Consider the following 22623-nt stretch of genomic DNA (forward strand, 5'->3'; position numbering starts at 1 on the left):
CTTTGAGATTGCTTTTAATGTAACATACTGTAAATACATTACACATTTTTAATGTTGCTTTTATATTGCTCACTCTATGCTAATAGGACAATAGATACGTAATTCCTTTCCTCTTACATTTATTTCTAGATATGCAACTTTTTTTTTATTGTTAACTTTTATAGTTAACTTACCTCAAGCTATAGAAGAAGCAAGGCGGTGTACCAGCAGCGAGGCTTGTGCACGCACACCTCTCCCAGAGTTTAACTAACTTGTTTGGGGGATCCGTTTTGCCGTCGGGCGGCTGTCGGATGAGTAAATGAGGAAAATATACAAAATACACAAGCTGAAATGATCCCTTTCGTAATGTAAATTTGAAACAGTGAAGTAATCTGAAATTTAAGCCACTGATGTGAAGCTATGTTCCCTGTACATTTAATGCATTTTCATAACTTGTACTGGAGATCTGTTATGCTATCAGAAACAGCTATTTAATAGGGATGGGGTGGGGAGAGAAACTGACTCATTTACAAATTGCAATTCTTAAGTATAGTGATTTTGGACCATTGGGCTAAGTATTAAAAAAAAAAAAGGACTTTTAAATGAAAAAATGCGGACATTACAATCAACAAAATGCAACCGTGCATAAACCATACTACATCATTAATGATAGATAGATAGATAGATAGATAGATAGATAGATAGATAGATAGATAGATAGATAGATAGATAGATAGATAGATAGATAGATAGATAGATAGATAGATAGATAGATAGATAGATAGATAGATAGATAGATACTTTATTAGTAAGGAGAAATTCACACAGTTACATATGAGTTGCATGCTACCAGGCATTTACTGTTGACATGATAACAGTATACTGATGTAGCTATTGCCATTAGAATGATACATTTACTTGTACTGGTGCTGAAATAATGTCCATACATGGTTCCTGTGCACGGACACATTTTGCTGACGGATAACATGCCCTGAAAACACCGCAAAGCAACAACATGACTGATTAAGGTTGTTGTCAGGTTTATGCTGTGCCATCATAATTTAAATCTAAAGCCTGTACTTAGTTTGGATTTCACAAAGTAAATAGAAAACTTGACATGACTACAGCCACATGCAATTTCTTCCAGGATAAAGTCAAGTACTTTGGTAATACCATGAACAATCATGAGCATCTTGCTCTACACCATCCAGACATAAACTCTAATAGTGACAGATATGATGAAAACAGTAGATGCTGTTTGCATTTTATGTGAATGCCCCTAAAAACCAACAATAAATATAAATCATACTTCAGCATTTATGTCACATCATTGTCTTAATTCCAGATGTTACCTATTCTTATCTACTTCTAGGAGACAAAGCATAGCTTTTATACCAACACAAAGGTTTAGGCAAATAATGCTTTTAATTTTAATGTGACAATTAATAGTGTGATTAATAAAGAAATAATACAAAAAGGAAATATTGCTTTGCAACAATCATTTACATGTTGCATACAGTTTGAACTTCATCAAACATTCAGAAGCTCATCTAAAACTAAAAATGTACAAAAATGCTTATCTTAAAAAATAGTTTTTGCATTCAAGGCCTACTAGCTATTATGGTTAATTTATTAGAAGTTAATAAATAAATATGAGATAAATATGGCCATATGTTGTCTTTCAGTTTAACATAAATAATAATTACCTTGTTATCTAGGAACACAAAGCACATGTATTTAACTTCAACTGGCATGGTACACATACCAAATTTTACTTTGTTATTATTTATTCGGCAAGAATTAGCCAACATGCAAGAAGCCGTATGTGAAAAAGTACATAAACTCCATGAAACAGTAGCTTGATGAATCATCTTTAGGAGTAATAATGCGAAGTAATAATTTACTATACAGTATGTGTTTTCATTTTCTTTCATGATAACATAGGAAGGTTAGCTCACTCAGTCTTACAATAATGCTTTTTAGTTCATTGATGTTTAGGTAATTCAGTTATGTACTACATAGCTCTTTAATTTTCTTTATGTGGCATGCATCTGATGAAATACCAGTGTGATTAGGGTCATTGTCCTGTTACATGATAATTTACAATTTCAGCCAATTTTTGGCAGTCATTGGGATGACTTCAAATTTTCATTTAGGAATCTATATTACTAAACGAAGGTTGTATATATGCACAGATGCCAGAGGCCAGACGCATCGAAGCGCACGCGCACTGCGCCTCAGCGCCCCAGAGTCAAACCCAGCGGCTTCCCAGACTCAGTAGGTGGTGCCCAAACAACACAACACAACCTATAAACTAAACTTCAGGTCACAATACAACCGCCGCCCGAACGCGAATGCGCACACCACCGCATATACAACCTTCATTTAGTAATGTTTACGAAGGTTGTATATATGCATGGATGCCTGACGCAACCCATGCCAAAAGCTCACTCGCACAGCACCTCAGAGTCAAACCCAGCGGCTTCCCAGAGTCAGTAAGTGGCGCCCAAACAACACAACACAACCTGTAAACTAAACTTGACGTAAAGCGTGCACGCCAACAAGTTGCAATGGTGACATATTTAAACATAGACATAGAATAACAAGACGCCTCATGAGAATCGTACGTCAATGTCGCTGCCATATTGTGAGTGGCACTGCTGTGGAGTGAAGTAATGAATAATGTGCTGCTTGGGATTGTACAAACCGCTGTACGCTCCAAACCAGATCCCGGGGGATTACATTTCATAGGTAAGGCTGAACAATTGTTTCGGTTATATTTGGCCATTAGAAAATCCTGTTTTATAATCTTTACTTTAGCTAAGCCAGGCTAAGCTAGCAAAGCTATGCATTTATGTGCTCAAGTGAGCCTCCAAACAAACGTTTTGGCTAAATGTATTTAGTCACTAACTATGTAGATTGTTGTTAGCTGTTAACATTTCTCAAACTTGATGATGTTTTTTCTCAAGGAGCACATTGAGGAAACACAGTTTGAAATTGACAACCATCATTTTATGCTCATGTCTTTAGTTGTGTCTGTCTTCCACAAACTAAGGCTGCACCATATTGCCAGACTGAATACTCTCAAATTACAGGATCTGAATGAGCGAGACGGACTGTAAGTCTGTAGGAGATCAGTGAGGTTGTGTAGAGCTTTAAATGTTAAGAGCAGTACTTAGTATTTTATTCCGTAGTTAACTGGGAGCCAAGTGAAGTTGAGAGAGAAGACGTGTAATATGTTCAGTGGATTTAGAACAGCAGGATATTATCCTGGCAGCACAATTTTGAAGAAGTTGTAAGCAATGGATAAGTTTTTGTGGGATGCCAGATAGAATAGCATTACAGTAATCTATACATGGGGTGACTCTGGCATTAACCAATACTTCAGTACTGTGTTGCATAAGAACAGGACAAAGTCTGGAAATGTTTCGAAGACAGAAGTAGGCAGTCCCCGAAATGTTACTTATATGGGAGGAATTATTTAATAATTATAATTATTATTATTTAATAATTTCCATTATTAGTGTATAAATGGATATAAATAATTGTATTTAAACGATTCGCCAAAATCTGTTATATGTAAACAATACTGTTTTAAACATTATTGTTTTTTCATCAGAAAACCTGGTTTCCACGTCCACCTGTATTAGTTTAAATGGCACTTTTGCCACTCACAACAAGGCTGACGCGCTGACGTATCGTGTCGACTGGGAAACACAGTGAATGCGCCGTCTATCTATATATGTCTATGTATTTAAACTTGAGGTTGATGACTACTGACAGTGCCAGCAGTCAGCTACTCCACAGTGCCAGCGGTCAGTGTTCTCCACTCCACAGTACCAGCAGCTACTCCACTACACAGTGCCACCAGTCAGTGTACTCTAACTAATCCACTGTGCCAGCACTCAGTGTGGCAGCTGTCAGTGTGGCTTATTTGAATCACATTAAGGTAATTCAGTGTTAAAAGTAAGTTCAATTAGGATTCCTAACAGAAAATGACTTCTAGCTAACAAAACACCCATAGAAAAACAAAAACGAGGTTGCATAGATAAAAACAATGAACGAAGGCACCTACAACGCGCTTCTGAAATACCAAAACCAAAGGAGTCATGGCTCCAAAAAGAAACAGCAAATATAACAATATATTTATTTATTTAAATGAAAACTTTCCCAGGATGCTCCCACCCTCCATGATTTTTCATCCCTACAAAGATTGGAGGGAACAGAAAGTAATTGCCATTCTTGGATTTGCGATTCTTTAGAGAATCGGGAGTTTACTGGTACTTAAATATGAAGAGGAGTTTATGGTGGACACAGTGTTTGCAAAATGGAGGATGGTATGAGGATCTTGTAGTGATACGCATGGTTTGGTTTTGTCAGACATAGTGTTGTCAATGATTACCTAACAACTCAACTTTGGTTTCATATATTCAGAGAATATTTTTCCAGAAGCCTTGTGTTTTCTCTAAATTAAATTCTAAGCCACATTCTTTTTGTAGTGAAAGGGCAGTCTCCTAACTACATTTCATGAAAGGCATACATTCATGTCCTTTATGTCTAGATTTACATTTACCCGAGACTTTTCAAAGTAGCTGAAAGACTGTAATAAACATGAAGTTTATGAAATATACGAAGAGATGATTGTGGCAGGAGGTGTAATATGAAAATCAATCATTCCATATACATACAGTATTTACAGAAAAGTCTTTTGAGTAATAATTGCCCAATTCCTAAAATTCTGGAAAGAACATGCCATGTATGCAAGACAATCCTACAACGCGCGTCTGAAATGCCGCGGGCAAAGTGGGCACGGCTCCAAAACGAACGAGCTCGACTAATATATTTCAGGATACCCAACGCCGGGGGTAGGCGAGCGAAGCGAGCAGGGGGCGGAGCCCCCTTGTATATATATATATATATATATATATATATATATATATATATATATATATATATATATATATATATATATATATAGCATATAAAAGCACTTATGGGTTTTAGTTTACATCTTATACCCTATATCATTATTATTAATGAAGGTTCTCTGTACATTTATATTTATAAATATTTCATCAAAGTTACCACCAGTGTTCACATTTTGGCTGGACAGCAACAAAAAAAGACCTGTTAAAAGACATGCTCATATAAGCATGAAAATTGGTGCACCCTTCAAGTTTACGAGCAAAGATATGGCTTATATTGATTCAAAATGACAAGAAAAAAAACATACATTAGTCCATACTTCTACTCCTCTTCCTGTGTTCTAGTAAGGTTTAGTAAGGTCGCCCATTGTGTTATTGTAGCCTACCATACTGCTGTAAATAACATCAGTCAAGCAAAGGGTTCACCAATGATAGCACAGATGATGTAGCAATGCCATACTGACTGTAGTTGCTATCCCATCTGGTCCCTCTACTAGTTAAGATGTCACATTCCAGATGTACCCTGAGCTTTCTTTGTACAGCATGTAGAATTTGATACGGAATCGTGCCCGTTTGGATGAGATGTACTGTATCCACGACAAGCTTCCCTTGTAACTCTTGAAATTGTTGTCAACAGTTGCAACACAATCGGGAATATAAATTTTCTGCATATTTTTTTTTTTTTATTAGTATTTTTATTTTTATTTTTTTTTATTTGTGAATTTCCCCTTGAGATTAATAAACTATCTATCTATCTATCTATCTATCTATCTATCTATCTATCTATCTATCTATCTATCTATCTATCTATCTATCTATCTACTGTATCTATCTATTTTTGATGATTCCCTGATACATATTCCACAGTTTGTACAGTGTCAGTGATAGGTAATTGGCTTCATAATAGTCATAATGATTAGTGAAATGCAGGCATTTCATAATGAGTGAAAAATGACACTCTCTAATAACTTAGATGAAAACAGGTGAGGGCAACAACTGCTTTGTGACAACTACAATCCCTGGACTGGCTTACTCAATATGCCCTGCAGTTTTAAAAGACTGAAAAACACTTAAATGTCATCTGCAGCAACTAGCTGCCAGCGATGTGACAACTAAATGATTTACTGTGACTTTTCCAACACTTCTCAGTGTATCACTTTGTTTAAACATTTATTTTCTTCACCAGACTTTCACTGACAAATCACCAATATTCCGGATAATTATGATCAAGAGAAATCTTTAGACCAGGGTTACTTGTAAATAGACAAGTAGGTGCCTTATTGTCAGCTGTAGCATGAAGCAGACACCAAACACAAACATAAATAAAGCTTTACAAGTCAGAATCTACTAAACACGTATCAGTTTCACTGTCCGTGTCAATGCCTGATGACCAATTCACATTGTCTTCAATATCACTTAATTCAAGCAATAATTCAGTTTTAATTTCTTTAAAAACTGGCTTTATGGCTTTTTTTTTTTGCTATTCTGGCTGAAGGCTCCACCCCACTCATGAATATGGATGAGTTATCATAGAATTAACAAAGTGGTAGAACAAAGACATATTCATGACTACTCTGCTACCCAACTAGAATGGGTTAAAATCTAAGTAATCAACTTAGACCTCAACATTAATGTTTGCAGTGCACCATCAAATGGAATGTATTTTATAATAAAACAAAAAAAGACCTGTTTAAAGACATGATCATGTCAGCATGAAAATTGGTGCACCTTTCAGGTTTACTGTCTATGTTTCCTCCTTAATTTTTAATAACAAATTGAATGATTACAGTATCATAGAAAGACAAGTTCCAAAATCTACAAATTTAAAGACTATGGTAGAGAGTGGTGTGTTTGTATACCTTTAGAATATATATGTTAGAACTTCAAGTTGACTTTCCTGGTGAAAACAAGGGACTATGAGCAAAGATATGGCTTATATTGATTCAAAATGACGAGAAAAAAACATGCATTAGCCCCTACTCTTACTCCTCTTCCTGTGTTCTAATACGGTTTAGTAAGGTTTTATTCATCCACCATTTTTAAAGCACTTTCTTTACAAAAATAAAATGTAACAGACTACTTTTTATAACTAGTGATGTGTTTTCTTACTTTACAAACAATTATTTTTATAATTTATGTACTAAGCGTGAACACTTATTAAGCAATTGTTAGTTTCAGTGGTTATAAGTAGTGGAAAAAACTGAGAACAATTTCTCTCTTAACAAGGCACCTGATGCTCAGTAAGATAAATTTTTTTTCTATTATTAAAATGCAAAAATCAATTAGTTTACTTACTGTACTTTTATTCTTCAAGTTCATACATCAAAAAATGCATTCCACGCTGCTCTGAGGATACTGCACTATCCTCCCAGACTGCCCAACAAACTAATTCTGTAAATATCAGTGTAATACACAACACTCTACTTATACTATCTGTAATATACTGCAACAGTACAGATGAGTTGCATCAGCCCGGGGATGAGTCATCAATAGAATGAATATGAATGGCTTCAGTGCAGGGGAGCCTATCAGAACAGAAAGCCTGCCAAAGTTACATAACAATTCCAACTAGTGTAGCAACAGTGAGTGGTCCTTTAACACTAGAATTACCAGAGCCTACGAAAAAACTCATAGATCCATATTTCTAGTGTTTCCACATAGGCAATGTTCAAGCAGTGTAGTAATAAAAAGCACTGTATTTGTTTGTCTACCAATAAATGCATTGCTACAAATGTTTATTATGAGATGCTGGAAGGACAACTGCAATGCACATTTCTCAATTATATGAAATTTGCTACAGGATTCTTAAAGCAGTGATAATGTTTGTGATGTGCCACCTGTTTGAGCAATAAATGCAATGCATTTTATTACTACAAATGTTTCTGATATGCTAATTGTTAGAATGACTAAGGCATAATAACCAGAAAGACACACAAATGCAAAGACATTTATCCGTTTACTAAGATAGATTTTTTGTAGTATTATGTTATTTCATCCACTAGATAACAGCAAAATACTATTCTGAGAGTTGTTCAAACTTAACACTGTAAAGCAGATTGTTACACATCACCTCGAGCCCAAGTCACACTCGTGGTTAACACCAAAGAGTTTAACATATGCGCAATAAGTCTCATTTTAACACAGTATGTCCCAGTGTCCTATTTAAGGGATATCTTCTTAAAAATGTAACTGTCCTCTAATTATTTTCATTTATAATAACTCTGATATAAACAATTTGTTTTTTATTTATTAAAAATGAGACATAGATCCATACAATCAGTTAAGTGTGAAGATTTCAAATGAACTAAAACCATGACAGGTTTAAAAATAAAAAAAAAAAACAAAAAAAAAAAAACTTAGGTATAATATTGTGTATGCCTGTTTCTCAAGTTTTGAGTTAGAAACATGGAGCCTTCTAAATGGTTACAATATTTAAAATCTAAACATAGCATCATCTAGTTTAATGATCACAATTGCCCTAGTCCCAATACATTTGTAAACTGGCTAAATTTTGCACAATATATAGTTAAAGGAAAAAAAACAAAAAACTTTAAAATACAGTACGTATTCACCCGTATTGCATACTGTCAGCACCAGAACACCAAATACTATCTAAAGGAAGTACTTAATATTTTTTTCCTCAAACAAATACAGTGTCTGTAACATGATAGGCTGTCTTCAAAGTTTGCATATTCCAGTGAGCTGCTACTGCTGTCGGTTTTTTACTGGCTTCAAATGTTTTTCTTTTCCATCCAAAAGATGGAGTAGAGAGCTATGAAACAAATTAAGCATGTACACACTTATAGTTATGTCACCTGGGGTATTCTACAAAACGTGTTTAGCCTCCCATCACAGGATGAACACACTTAAACACATATCCAAGGGCTAGCTTAACCAAACCAGTTAATTTAGCCTGCATATCTTTGGGTTGTGTCTCATTAATAAAATGGGTATATGGAAGTTTAAGCCATGGCAACACTGGAAGAAACCTCTGAATTACAATTTTGTTCATTCAGTTCACCAGGGTAAAAAAGCAGCATTTTTGAGATAATTAAACTGTAAAGGTATCAGCTTTGTCACTTTCACATCCTTCAAGTATCTTGCCATAATTATTCAAGGATTGATAGTTTGTCATATTGACCACTTATAGACCCACAAAATACAATAAATTATAAAGGAATTCTCTGACTTGATATCCCTAATAATAATTAATTATGATAGATTCCTAATTGTAATGGGTTTCAGTTTTCAGATGGATATTCAGTGCAACCCTAAAGCAAGAGAATTTATTTGTTGTTGCACTCATTTGGTCTTAGCCAACACAACAGCCAGCCTAAAGATGAGGGAGGACACAAACTTGATTTAGTTAATTTCAAAAGTATTAAAAATTGACATGAGAAAGGCGGTGAATATAGGTATATCTGACAATTTCTGCATTCTCTTTAATGTAGAAGTACTGGTAACTAGAATTAAAAAGCAGCATATTGTAAAAAAAAAAAAAAAAAAAAAAAACATTATTTTAAAGAACGTGCAATGTCTAAGTTTACAAATATTCTGAATAATCAGTCCAATTTTAGTGCTTGTCCTAGCACACCCAGCAATGTTACCAGGAAAGTGGAATTTTTCTTTGCTAACATGACAGCTGCAGTCAATACAGTGGTTACTAAAAAATTGTTAAGTAATCTTCTAGCACTAATACTTTGGAAAGCTTAAGAGTATCAGATCTTAAGAAAAAATGCAATAGGGCTGAGTGTAAATGGAGGAAAACTAAATTAACAGTCCACTGTGAAACATTAAAGTAAAATATGCTTTAATATAATAAAGCATTCTATCTTAAAAAAGCAGTACAGTTTTTCAAAATTATAAATGATAATGCTGGAAATGAAAGATATTTTACTGTCAATGATTGATCTGTCTTCTAAACCCAGTTCATACAGTAAAATGCCTCCTTGAAACTTAACAGATATTGTGAAGCTTTTGCCATATTTTTTAAACACAGAATAAAAGATATTAGAAATAATATACCCCTCCAAAATAAATCCTGTTGAATATCAGACTGCTATTTTTAATGGAATTAAACGTTAGACAAATTTCTAACATTTCTTTTTAAAGTAAAATTCTAGGCAATGAAGAAAAAGTAGTTTTCAGCAATTAAAAATTAACTATTTAAAAATATTTTACTCTTGCTAAGTTTTAATCAAGTTTTAGAACAAATCATAGTACAGAAACCACAGTCCTTAAAGCAGTAAATGACTTACAGGTTAATGCAAACAGAGGCCACCTATCCGTACTTATTCTACTAGACTGAAGTGCAGCATTTGACACCACAGACCAGAATATTCTACTAGTCTTACTCAATGGGTGGGCCTCTCAGGCAGTGTCTTAAATTGGTTTCAGTCTTATTTAACAGGTAGAAAATTATTTGATAGTTGAGGTGATTGTATAGAAGAGATCCATGATATTGTATATGGTGTACCACAAACATCTATTCCGGCCCCACTGATATTTTCAATGTATATGCTCCCATTAGATCAGATTATTTCAAAACACACGGTTACCTACCATAGCTATACAGATAACATGCAGGTTTACCTATTTATAGCAACTGATGAACTTGACGCTCTGGGCTTTCTGAGCCAATGTCAGTCTTGTATTTCTGGATGGATGATCTCTGAGCAAATTCAGTATGTATCTGCTGGTCAAGGGATCAATGAGTGTGTTTACTATCACACACATTACTGGGTTAAAATGAATAACTTGTTTAAACAGAAACTTGGTTTCTTAAAAATCCATGTTTACGTGGGCAAGAAGTCTACTGGAGTTCTTTGTGCATTTTATAAATATGCTTAGTCAAACTGACACTTTATTTATAGGTTTCTGTTACCAGATTGCACACAGCACACTCCTTTTTGCTTGAATGTGTGACAAAGCCACATAAACAATCCAGTACATGTCCTTATTGCCATATACCTAGTGTTTCTGGAATAACAACAACACAGGTATTTTTACTTCAAAAAGTATTGTATTAAGTTACTCATTACTTTAAAAAGCAATCAGGCTGCTTAACACACATTACTTTAAACGTGTTACCTACTTCTCACAAAACTGTGTTGCGGAGTTTAGCACTGTACTTGTCAGTAAGAACACAAAGATGCTTCAAAAAAATGCTTCCTTATGAGCAGCCACAAGTAGCTAAAACACAGTCACCTAATCATCAACATTCTTTAATAAAGCATTCATACAACATTCAAACATTAAACTTCAAACATGAAAACCAGTTGCCATCTTAGCTCTTAAATTATAATGGCAGACCATGAAAATTTGTGGCTCAGACTCAAATGATGTATGCCACTTTGCTGCAAAAGGATCAGCCTGATTCAACACACCAATTTGAGCAACTTGTCTCCACCACATCATCATTGCAATACGCTCTGCACTGTCCTACTCTGCAGTGTGCTAACATGCCAAACTTGAATATCCTCATCCAATCCACTGGCAAACCTGGCACACTGTTCAGGACTTATTGGGGGAAGGGCAGTAATTATTTGGTTTTGCTTTGACTAGTGCTGGGCGGTATACTGTTTCATACCAAAAACCGTTTTTTATTTTTGTTATGATATGGATTTTTCTTATAACTCAACATCGGTTTAAATTGCCTAAACAACATTCAGAACATGGCGCAGTGGGAAACTGTTTAAGGGGGAACTTTTTCACTGCTACACCGCTAAACACATGCCACAGAGGTGTTGTGTAGGGGCTCTTTTTCACTGCTGCACTGCTAAACAAGCATACAACTGACTTAGTGGAGGTATTGTGCGGTGAAAATGGACAGACAACATTCAGAAACTGAAGCTGTAGCAGACGATAAAGTTGAACATTATGACACAGAAGAACTTTTGCTGGAAAAAGGAGTAACGTCTGTTGTCTGGAGATACTTTGGATTTAAAAGGTCGGATGTGGACCATTGTGTTCAAATGTGTGAATACTGTTTCTATACTACTGGACAATTCTGCAAGCCAAGTTGTATTTTTTTCAATACTGTGTTACTAGTGTGACGACATGTTGACTTTATTCTCGACATTTCCACTTTAATCTCGACACTTATGACAAGATTAAAGTCGACATGTTGACTTTATTCTCGTAATTTGTTATTAAAGTAGAACATCGTAAACTAAACTTCATCTTAAAATGAATATTTAATTTACTAGATTTTCTCAAACCCTGTCATAAGTTATATAGCACATTAAATGTTTTGTGATGTGTTCCCGGAGCCATGTTAATCGCTACGTGCTTCTTAAACTGACTTCCTCTTGCACTAAGAGGAGGTGTAGACAGCACACAGAATACATTAATTTCATGATATTCCTGCTCCCTGAACATTTAGAATGCTAAGATAAATACTTGATATCATTTTCATGATGAAATGCATTAAAGCATGTATTAATCATGTGGGGGCACGGTGGCGTGGAGGTTGCACTGCTGTCTTACAGCAATGGGGTCCCGGGTGTTCCCTGCATTGAATTTGCATGTTTTTCTGGTGGATTTACTCGGCGTGCTTCAGTTTCCTTTCAAAGTCATGTAGGAATGGCGGTTGTTGTTATGCTATATTAACCCTGCTAGTGTATGTATTGCTCGTATTCACCCTGCGATGTAATGGCTCCACGTTCAGGATTTCCTCCTGCCTTGCACACAATGCTTGCTGGTATGGGCGCAACCCTGAATAGACGACACCATTAAATACATATAACGAAGATTTTTTTTAAAGTTCTGAACACTCTGTGGTCTAAGTTTATAACGAGTTTTAATTTCACAAGGAAGTTTATTGTGTGGCGATTGGTTATGTGGAGAAAGAAAAAGGAAGGATAGGAACTGGGGTTTTAATACGTCGGAAAGAGTCGGCACACATGCAATAAAGAAAGCCCGCTCAGAAGAACATCCATTGAATTCTGCGTTCATGTCTTCAACCACCAGATCACGAACCCAACATTTACACAATATTTAAGTTAAACCTGTGCGATACCCATTCATACATCCAGTTTTCTGGAACTTCATCACACCTGCCATAAAGTTCTCTACACTGAACATACACCTGGGGACCTCTTACTGCGAGGGAGCAGCACTACCGGCACACTACCGTGCATGTTTAATACCCGTTTTAATGCATTTCATCATGAAAAATTATCTTAGCATTCTACATTTTCAGGGAATAGAAATATCATGAAGTGAATGTATTCTGTGTGGCGATTGCTGCCTCAGTGCAAGAGGAAGTCAGTTTAAGAAGAGCGTATCGATTAACAACTGGGTTGGGGAACACTTAAAGCATGTAATGTGCTACATAACTTATGACGGGGTTTGAGAAAATCTAGTGAATTAAACATTGATTTTAGGATGAAGTTTAGTTTACGACATTCTACTTTAATGACAAAATAAACTACAAGAATAAAGTGGAAATGTCGACTTTAATCTCGACATATAGTTTTTTTTATTTCAATGTGTCCGTATTTTTTTTTCTTCACCGTGGCCCTAGTACGATTCCGTAGGGCTATACCACAAATAGCATTATAAATGTAAGTTGCAGTTTTATTATTTATGTACAGTATATAGATTAGCTTAAAGCAAGGTCCACATTAATGCAGTTTGCCTTAATGATGGTTCAGTTGGTAAAGATGTCATCACCAAGTTGCACTTGTTTTATTTTATTTTATTTTTATTTGGTGAATACTGTGTAATGCACCTGGGCTTGAAGTCTTGGAAGTAATAGTATTATTATTACTGGAAGTTGCACTATTATTTATTTTATTGTTATTATTTATTAGTTTAAATACATATGTATTATGCAGTTTAATGATGGTAAAGTTGTTTAAAAAGTCACTTTAACATGTCAGTGGACAGAGATTGTTAACATTAACACAGTGTAGTTGGTTTACAAAAAAAAAAATTAATATTTATTCCTCTTCTGAGACATTGTTCAGTGCAATACAACTTTTGACAAGCACCTCTGGATATTTTACTAAGTCTAAATGCCTCTTTGGATGGTTGAAAATACAGTGCATCCGGAAAGTATTCATAGTGCATCACTATTTCCACATTTTCTTATGTTACAGCCTTATTCCAAAATGGATTAAATTCATTTTTTTCCCTCAGGATTCTACACACAACACTCCATGATGACAACGTGAAAAAAGTTTACTTGAGATTTTTGCAAATTTATTAAAAATAAAAAAAATTGAGAAAGCACATGTACATAACTATTCACAGCCTTTGCCATGAAGCTCAAAATTGAGCTCAGATGCATCCTGTTTCCCCTGATCATCCTTGAGATGTTTCTGCAGCTTAATTGGAGTCCACCTGTGGTAAATTCAGTTCATTGGACATGATTTGGAAAGGCACACATCTGTCTATATAAGGTCCCACGGTTGACAGTTCAAGTCAGAGCACAAATCAAGCATGAAGTCAAAGGAATTGTCTGTAGACCTCCGAGAAAGGATTGTCTCGAGGCACAAATCTGGGGAAGGTTACAGAAAAATTTCTGCTGCTTTGATGGTCCCAATGAGCACAGTGGCCTCCATCATCCGTAAGTGGAAGATGTTCGAAACCACCAGGACTCTTCCTAGAGCTGGCGGGCCATTTAAACTGAGCGATCGGGGGAGAAGGGCCTTAGTCAGGGAGGTGACCAAGAACCCGATGGTCACTCTGTCAGAGCTCCAGAGGTCCTCCGTGGAGAGAGGAGAAACCTTCCAGAAGGACAACCATCTCTGCAGCAATCCACCAATCAGGCCTGTATGGTACAGTGGCCAAACGGAAGCATCTCCTTAGTAAAAAGCACACGGCAGCCTGCCTGAAGTTTGCCAAAAGGCACCTGAAGGACTCTCAGACCATGAGAGAGAAAATTCTCTGGTCTGATGAGACAAAGATTGAACTCTTTGGTGTGAATGCCAGGTGTCACGTTTGGAGGAAACCAGGCACCGCTCATCACCAGGCCAATACCATCCCTACAGTGAAGCATGGTGGTGGCAGCATCATGCTGTGGGGATGTTTTTCAGCGGCAGGGACTGGGAGACTAGTCAGGATAAAGGGAAAGATGACTGCAGCAATGTACAGAGGCATCCTGGATGAAAACCTGCTCCAGAGCGCTCTTGACCTCAGACTGGGGTGACGGTTCATCTTTCAGCAGGACAACGACCCTAAGCACACAGCCCAGATATCAAAGGAGTGGCTTCAGGACAACTCTGTCAATGTCCTTGAGTGGCCCAGCCAGAGCCCAGACTTGAATCCGATTGAACATCTCTGGAGAGATCTTAAAATGACTATGCACCGATGTTTCCCATCCAACCTGATGGAGCTTGAGAGGTGCTGCAAAGAGGAATGGGCAAAACTGGCCAAGGATAGGTGTGCCAAGCTTGTGGCATCATATTCAAAAAGACTTGAGGCTGTAATTGCTGCCAAAGGTGCATCGACAAAGTATTGAGCAAAGGCTGTGAATACTTATGTACATGTGATTTCTCAGTTTTTTTATTTTTAATAAATTTACAAAAACCTCAAGTAAACTTTTTTCACGTTGTCATTATGGTGTGTTGTGTGTAGAATTCTGAGGGAAAAAATGAATTTAATCCATTTTGGAATAAGGCTGTAACATAACAAAATGTGGAGAAAGTGATGCGCTGTGAATACTTTCCAGATGCACTATATGTTGTCAAAATTTTAGTTTAAGTTGTTTGCAAATATTGTTCAATAAAAAGGCTCTATATTTTGACTTCATCTGTCATGCAATGGGATTCCCTCTCTTCATTTGTCATGCAATGTGATTCCTTCTTTTCATTAGTGCCACCCCCTTGAAAAGTATCACTTTATGGGGCCATGCAAACCAGTATTAATACTTTTTTGTTTTTTTGTACAATGTACAATTCTCATGACAGAGGAATAGGTTATTCTTAGCCAGTAACTGCAGTGGAAATGTGGTTAACATCCATTCATGCATGGGGAAAAAAATACCGTCCAATACCGTTTTGAAAAATACTGTGATATAGAATTTTGGTCATACCGCCCAGCACTAGCTTTGACTGATAATTTCCTACTGAAGCCTCAATGAAACTCTTTAAATCATACAATGGTATCCCGTTGGCCCTTGCACACTAGTGCAGGCAGCTGGGAATCAAAGTTTGCGTTCAGCAATGTTTGTCACTTTCCCATTTTTACAGATCTGCAACGATTCCAAACTTTTTTTGTATTTCAGATTTCTAAATAATAATGCATATTATTTATATTGTGAGACTGAAATGAGGGACAAGCCCTATTGACTTTTTAAAGATTGTTTAACCATGTCTTTTTAGCTGAAGGTAGGTAAAACCTGCAGTTTGTAATTACCCATTGTCCAATTACTCTCCCCAAATCCAAGCAAGCCTTATTGACTTTTTAAAGATTGTTTAACCATGTCTTTTTAGCTGAAGGTAGGTGAAACCTGCTGTTTGTAATTACCCATTGTCCAAGTACTCTCCCCAAATCCAAGACAAAAGGTTCACAAAAAACAAATTATTTTATACTTCTTAAGTTAAAAATGTTATGTGATATTAATTGATTCTGTCATAATATTAGAAGAACCTATAGGCAGCCTATAACATAAGATCATATGTTTTTATATTTTAAATGTAATTTCAATGTTATGAGACTCGACTTAGAGTTAAGATTATCGCCACCTTAAGAGGTTATAGACCACAAAATACTCCAAACGAGACTAATTTAGTGTAAAATTCATGCTATAAGAGTCTGTCTTTACCATGGAGATAATGAAACAGAAAGCAAGGGAAAAAAGCTATCAGGCATTACTTGTCTTTAGTGCTTCTTACATGCAAGTGTTTTGACTTAAACAAATTAAACAGTGTTACTTATAGTGGAATTAATTTTTTTCACTTTCATTTTAACATTGATGTGGCACACATGTGAGCACTGGCAACACTATGAAAAAGTAAAATTAAGTCCACTGTACTGGGGACTCACAGTTGTGTGTTGATTCTATAACAAAAGCTACCCTGTCAAAACTGTGATCGATACTAGCGCTTATTGAGGCGATAGAAAAACCTGTCTTTGCAAGTTTGGACAACCATCCCCACCCTTCCTAGCAACATCTAACGAAATAAAGACACAAACCTATCAGGGTGCCGCTTCATGAAGGGGCACAAACACTTAACACTAGAATTACCAGAGCCTACGAAAAAACTCGTAAATCCGTCCCACCTTAAATCGCGTCTTAAATCCATTTGCACCTCTCCGCTAGAGTCCTTTGTCATCTAAATGTGCTGATAAACAAAAGCTACTAGCAGCCAGCTATTCCATCCCCCCACCGACTTAGAACGAATTTCTCCTAGCTCATGCCTTGCCTTGATTTATCTGGGATTGAAGTGGAGTTTTAGAGTGGAAATAATATACAGTAGTGTTATTTGGAATACACGCATTTCGTGTGTGTTCCGTTCAGTAGTCTGTGCAAACACATTTTTAAAACAGAAACGTTTTTCATATTCTAATAGTAAATGACAAAATGTAGGCATAAACTATATAACGTATGAAGCCTGAAGTCCATATATCAAAGAAACACTTTCACAAAAGGTACAAATAAGAGAACACATGCGCTTTTCTTCAAAAATATGACTGCACAAAAAAAAGCCGCGTTAGCATGCCACATTGACACTTTGACTACAACCGCCGCGGTGGCGTAATGGTATCAGCTCCTGACTGGGAATCAGAGGGTGGCGAGTTCGATCCCACACGGCTCCACTTCGAGAAGTGAACTGCTCTTATTCTTACAATTTTAGAATAACAACATAAATTTGATTTCAGTCTGTAACAGCCGGTGTAACTTATGATACTGGTAAAGGTTAGCTTTTTTTTTTTTTTTTTTTTTTTTTTTTAATTCACTTTTCATTCTCGCAGTCGCATTCAGAATCAATCCATACAACCCCATCTGACATAAAGACGCGCAGTGTACCACGATGCATACTACCCCCCCCCCCCCCCCCCCCAAAAGGGTTCTGACACACAAACGCTGGCGAAGCTGCCTTCTTCGTATCTCACCGTCACTTGAAATCAGCAGTTCTTAACATTGCACCACGCAAGCTGTCGTATCAACCACCAACTGTAACTTGCTTTCTTTATTCTTCGGTTATACTCTTGAATAAAAATGCACTTTTATTTATGTGAAAACAGCTGTGTCAGATGGGGTTGTATGGATTGATTCTGAATGCGACTGCGAGAATACTGGTAAAGGTTAGCTTTTTTTTTTTTTTTAATTCACTTTTCATTCACGCAGTCGCATTCAGAATCAATCCATCCAACCATATAACAAATAACAAATAACACTACTGTATATTATTTCCACTCTAAAACTCCACTTCAATCCCAGATAAATCAAGGCAAGGCATGAGCTAGGAGAAATTCGTTCTAAGTCGGTGGGGGGATGGAATAGCTGGCTGCTAGTAGCTTTTGTTTATCAGCACATTTAGATGACAAAGGACTCTAGCGGAGAGGTGCAAACGGATTTAAGACGCGATTTAAGGTGGGACGGATTTACGAGTTTTTTCGTAGGCTCTGGTAATTCTAGTGTTAAGTAATATCAGTCATAATGTTCACCAGTAATATTATACAATAGATTAGAAAAGGCAACATGTATTGTAGATCTCCCATTTATTATTATTATTATTATTATTATTATTATTATTAAGCGGTTTGGTCTGTGAAAAACCAACCAGACTTTTCAAGACTTGGCCCAGTTATGGCGAATGCATCACTACAAACATGATAACAATGGCAGGTTAGCTAATTAATTTCACTAGTGATAACTACTGTACATTAGGGCTAAGCGAATATCATCTGTAATTTAACTTAGGAATCTATCTTGTCAAAAGGGTTACAATAAAAACTAAAACAGTACTATTTAATTCTCTGTTCTGCCCTTTGAATATCTCTGGTCATTCTGCACAGTCCAGTTCTACACAGGTGCTTGGAATGTGAGATGACATTTGGGACCTGTAACAAGTACATCGACAGACTTCAGAGTGTGCTAAGAAAGTGGTTGAGCATTGGGGATGTCACTCTGGGATGTGAAACAAGACTGAAACACACATTTCCTTTTAACCCTTTTTTGAAAATGCATAACATTGTCTCTTAGATTTTGAAGGGAAATGTTCACTGATGTAACATATATTTTGTATGAAATGTTTGTTTGGGTATGTGTTGTATATGCACATTGAATAACTTTTGCCAAGTTACATTATTTTTACATTCTCAGATGATAGGAAATCGTATGTAGTTGCATGTAGGTACAATAGTAAATTGGTCCCCTCATGTACAGAGCTGGATACAGCAGTCTGATTAGGAAAACACAGAAATGGAGAAGTATCAGAAGCATCACAGTTGGACTGTGCTCCTTTTCCCATTTCATGGTACACCAGATCAAGGAGGGTTATTATGTCAACCATGGGCAGCCTAAATTTCTTTATTATTTGCCAATTATTAAGATGGTGCAAGGAGTTCATTTCCATCCAGAAAACAACATTTAAACCAGAGATTCGGTTTCTTGGACAGCACTGTCTGAATTGTACTGTTCTCTGCATACTGTAGTTGCTATTGTCGTTGCTGGTTCTATGGGGTGATTCACCTTCCCACTTTAAAGGATGTGACTAATATTAAAATTGAGACTTAAATTGTCTATAGGTGTTAAAGCTACACTGAGTGCCTTTGTGCTGAATTATAGCCTAAATTATAATTTTGAATTTATATCACAATATTAACCTACTTTATTATTATTACAAGGGGGCTTCGCCCCCTGCTCACTTCGCTCGCCTACCCCCGGCGTTTTGAACCCGTGTCCGCTGGGCAGCCAGGTGTGAGGATGACGCACGTTTAATACGGAGCGCTCGCCCATGTCACTTTGGGGCTCTGCACTGGTAATACGGAGCCCCGTCCGTACTATTATGCGGTGCATAGTGGAGTACTGCGGACCCCGTAGTGTTTCCTGTTTCAGTTTGTATTTCGGTCAGTCGAGCTCTTGTTTTTGAAGTTTTTGAATTCCGGTCTTCATTATCTGTAACCTGCTGGCCATGTGTTTGGCCCACTCATTTAACCTGTTTATGACGTTTTACTTTGCTTTCCACTCTGTCTTTCATTTGAGACCTCGCTTTATTCTGCTTTTGTTATAATGACACCTGGTCCGTGGTGATTCTATTTTCCCTTTTTCGAGTAATAATTTTCATTTGTTTGCGATATTGTGATGTGTATCATACTGTTAATAATGCATCACTGTAATGTGATTCACCTATGCCGTATAGTTTGGACGTGTGAGGATGACGTATGTTTAATACGGAGCGTTCGCCCGTGTCGCTGTGGGTCTCTCCACTGTTAATACGATGCTCTTTCCGAACTATTATGCAGTGCATTGTGGAGCACTTTGGACTCTGTAGTGTTTCCAGTTTCACTTCGTATATCGTTTAGTCAAGCTCTGTCTTTTTGGAGGAGTCTCTGCCTGGTTTGCGTCATTTCAGACGCACGTTGTAGGCACTTGCGTTCATTAATTATATCCAGGCAGTCACGTGTTTGTATCTCGGTCACTCGAGCTGTGTCGTGTTGAACCCGTGCCTGCTTTGCTTATGCAGTTTGAGACGCGCGTTGTAGGAGTTCACGTTCATTAGATCTACGCATTAGTGCCACTCACAATATGGCGGCAACGCCTGCGCCTTCCGTATTATGTCGGTTCTTACCATGCTGTGCAGGCGCCTTTGCCTTTTGTACTTCACTGCGCGTTCTGACACCCGATGTAGGCGCCTGAACCTTCAGGGTCCACCTCCGCTGTGTGTTGTGGACGTTTAACTGTCGTTGTTTCTGCCTTTATATTCTGTATCTCGGTCTGCATGTGTTTAGTGCCCAGGTTTGTTTGTAGCTGTTGCATTCCAGTTTTCATCATCTGTAAACCGCTCTTCATGTGTTCTTCCCCGTTGTTTAATCCCTTTATGAAGTTTTACTTCGTTTCCTACTCTGTGTTTTATTTCTGAGGGCTTTGTAATATGGATTATTATTATTATTATTACATTTAAAAAAAAAAAAAAAAAAAAAGAGTATCAGTGTGTTTTTGTGATCTGCACAGGGTGACCTCTGTCTCTGTCTCTCAGACAGAATCAGAGGACCAAAGAATAATATAACCCCGCATATCAGCAAACCTGCTGAATTTACTTACAAAACTTAATGATTGTGATAAAATAACATGATATAAAGTAAATATATACACATAAAAGTTACACATTTCCACCAGGCTGTCCAGGAGGTAAAACAAGTATGTATAAAGTAATACAACTAGAAATATGCACATGCAATGGACAGAAACAGGTGAAAGCAGCAAATCTCTCCGACTAGAACTCCCTCAGTACTTCTTCAATACAACATGTAAGGATTATCTATGCCCTAACCAAGTCATCTACAGTAATTGAACTTGGCAAGTTTTTTCAGTCTGACTCTGTGTTTGAAATATGGGTTACAGCTTTGTGAGCATGCTTCCAAAATGATGTAATTTTGTTTAAATAAGTTCACGTTACTGGACTCCCAGGTGCCATCTGCTAGTGAATGATGTGTAAAAACATTGAGAGAACATAGAGGGGCTACTGTATTTCAAGCTGCTGGCTGGTGTCGATAGACCACACTAAACGTTGCAGCACCTTATCAAATATCCTGTAGAGTAGAAGGAACCCCAAAATAATCATATAAAAACCTACAATAGTTTTTCTGACTTCCATAAACATAAAATATATAAACTTTAAGCTACAATAGCTCCCCTTTTTAAAATTAAACTTGACCATACAACCTTTAAAAATTAACATTTTCATATATTTACAGTAATTCACTTGAACCTGTGTGAATTATAGGATATGCACGATACAATAGATAAAATAATCTCCATATTATGCCACAGTGCCGTCAAAAAATCAAAATGAGGTAATGTCCAGACATAGACAGTCATCTATGCAAATGTGTTTTGGGATCAACACCCTTCTTTTAGGGCTAGACTTTGTACATTAAATAAAAACAATAACACAGATACATTTTACATATTTACATAAAGGAATGTTAACATATACTTAAAATCATCTTCTCACAATTAAAACAGGACACCATGTCCCTAAATCTTGAAAATAGTATTGAGGAAGTTTCTTTTGTCACAAAATACAGCTTATACTGTATCCTCTGGGGATCTCTATCAATGGCCAATTATACCAATTAAAATCATTTCATTTCTTTTAAAACATTTCAATGAAAAATGTTTACACTAGAAGGCAGCAGGTGATTTTCTATGTAAAACATTGGTGGGGAGTAAGACACAAGGATTATAGTTCATAAAATGTCAAAATTGTATCCTAATGTGAAGAGAATTGTTAAAAATACAGAAAACTTTGCTATTAAAACAACTGCATGCTTGTATCTCATGAATGAATGAAATTTACTAAATCATTCATTTATTGCAGTGCTCTGTGATGAAAATAATTACATATTAGTTTCTGTACAAGTATATACATCCTACAACCTTCCAATATGAAGAAAAACAACAAAAGTGAAATCTTCAATGAAAAACAATTATATTTATATTCAATATAGATAATTCCTTAAAAGGCCATTAATATTACATATCTCAGGGTGCTCCAATTTTCCACACACATATCAAAAACATGTCATGTTAATTGGAAAA

General features: G+C 36.5%; 1 protein-coding gene across 3 annotated transcripts in view; it reads right to left on the reverse strand.

Moving 5' to 3' along the window:
• map3k4 (mitogen-activated protein kinase kinase kinase 4) overlaps window positions 1-22623 on the reverse strand; it is a 172905-nt gene that overhangs the window by 69752 nt on the left and 80530 nt on the right. The window lies entirely within an intron of this gene.

The sequence above is a fragment of the Erpetoichthys calabaricus genome, chromosome 15, assembly GCF_900747795.2.
Source record: "Erpetoichthys calabaricus chromosome 15, fErpCal1.3, whole genome shotgun sequence".
NCBI classification, from domain to species: domain Eukaryota; kingdom Metazoa; phylum Chordata; class Cladistia; order Polypteriformes; family Polypteridae; genus Erpetoichthys; species Erpetoichthys calabaricus.